We start from the raw sequence: 2283 nt of genomic DNA on the forward strand, positions 1-2283 counted from the left end.
TTAACAGGTGGCTGATAGAGACAAACAAAAAGAGTGTGTTGGTTATGACCTAGAAGCAATTATCGATGTTTCAAAAGTACTTTCCCTATAGCTTTTAAGTCCTTTAGCTGTACAGTAACAGCTAGTTTTCTGTATGTTGGCCAGGCCCAGCAAAGTCAGGAAAATTATTTTGTGTACAATCTTACCAGAATAGAAAAGGTACTAGAGAAAATCATCGGGGGGCCAGACACATTGAGGGCCCTTGTCCAGGGAGTTGCCACAGAGTTTTCTAAATATTTCCCTCGCGCAAAAGCTCCTAGAAAACTTCCATCGGTACATTCTTCAGTCTGTTGCCCAAACACATTCTGTACAATGTGTACAGATCTCTCCACGGCTGGTGCCAACGCCCTTCCCCGTGTCACTGGAGATCTCACGCCTGGACCTTTGCAGTAGGTCCGGCTCCACTCTTGCCTTTTGTGTTCCCCCTTTTCTCTACACAGCGGCCAAACCGATTTTTTTTTTTTTTTAGAAACACAACCTTAATCAAGTCACTTCCCTGCTCACATCTTTTAATCGCTTTCTATTTCTGATAGAGCACAAACCCAACTCCTTGCTGCTCAGCCTCCCTGCTTCATTGTATCCACTTCTGTCCTCACCCCGAGTTCCCCCTGCTCCTGCTCCACCAGTTTTAGCAATCTGCAGGCACACCAAGCTTGTTTGCTTCTGCCCAAGGGAGGGTGGCTTCCTCATGGGGCTTCTGATGAGGTGACAGGAGGGATCACCACCTCATGATCTCCCACTGCCCCATGCCCCTTGCCCACTTTGAATAATTCCTAGGGCAGCAGGATGGTGGACATTTTGGGGTCCATCCTTCTCCAAAATTAAACAGTTGAAAACAGTGGGAGAAGTCTCACCCGTAGAGGCCAAGGAACAGTACAAATAATATCTGAGAATTACTAGGTATTCTCTTGGGTTGATAGAATACACTGTAGAAAAAAATGTTCTGATTTATTCACACACACACACACACACACACACACACAGCTTTCTAAATATATTTATTAAATAGGCCTAGTAAAAGGAAAGTATTCCCTCTTGATCTTCTTATGCTGACTTGTTTATTTTTTTACCTTTCTTCAGTCAGAACAAACAAAAATCTATGAGGTAGAGATCTAGACTATTTTACTTATTAATATGTCCCTTGCGCTTAGAATAGTATTTGGCATGAAATAGACACTTAGCAAATAGTTGCTGAATAAAAGGACAATAACTTCAGCTATTGCTTGAGGTAAGTGCTGTATTTATCCTATAGCATAGCTTGAAAAATGGAGGCTAATGAACTTGTCCAGAATCACAGCTAGTCAGAGCTGGATCTTGGTTCTCTTATTAATATATTTTTATTGACCTCAGAGAGGAAGGGAGAGAGAGAGAGATAGAAACATCAATGATGAGAGGAAACCATTGATTGGCTGCCTCCTGCACGCCCCACACTGGGAATCGAGCCTGCAACCCGGGCATGTGCCCTGACCGAGAACCGTGACCTCCTGGCTCCTAGGTTAATGCTCAACCATTGAGCCATGCCCGCCGGGTTGGATCTGGGCTCTTAAAAGCTGGAGCTTTGAAGCATCCCATACCTTTTGTCTCAGGTTTCCCCTTTAAAATGTCAAGCCAGGCGATCCTTGCCAGTCCGTCCCAAATCCCACCTGAATCCGACCACCTCAGCACCTGACAGGGCCTCTAATTTCTGACTCATCCAAACCAGCTAGCAAGTTATTGGTAGAATAATTGGTGATCCTTGGTTTTCTCACGTTAGCCTGCTATACAAAAATGTTGGTGCTTTCCTCCGAATGTTGATGCTACCCTATAGAAGGAATGTTCCTGTCTACAGTGACCTTATGTTCCCAAGTCTACATCTATTGGGTGTCATCTTTTCTGAGGTTATCCAGCTACACAGAAACTTTAGGCTCAATTTTTAAGCATCTTAGTTTACTAAGTTAATAAATCAACAAGTCTGTGGTTTTTCTTCTTAATCACAAAAGAAAAAAACGGAGGCTTGGCAAGTCAACTCATTAACTGAGTGTTTCTGTAGACTTTTGACATGATGTGATAGTATAAGCCATGGCAACAGAAGGGTTAACTGTTAAAAAAAAAAAAAGAAACAAAAAAACTAAACCAGCAAGGAGGAGCTTCTGGCTCCAAGTGACTAATCTTTTCTATAACCTGATTTATGCAACCCTCAGAGCCAAAGAAACTTTACCAAAGGATTAAAACTTATATAAACAAAGGTCCTTTATTTGCAGCTCT

This window comes from Myotis yumanensis, unplaced genomic scaffold, assembly GCF_028538775.1.
Source record: "Myotis yumanensis isolate MYYU_CA2020_CCGP unplaced genomic scaffold, mMyoYum1.0.hap1 SCAF_3, whole genome shotgun sequence".
NCBI classification, from domain to species: domain Eukaryota; kingdom Metazoa; phylum Chordata; class Mammalia; order Chiroptera; family Vespertilionidae; genus Myotis; species Myotis yumanensis.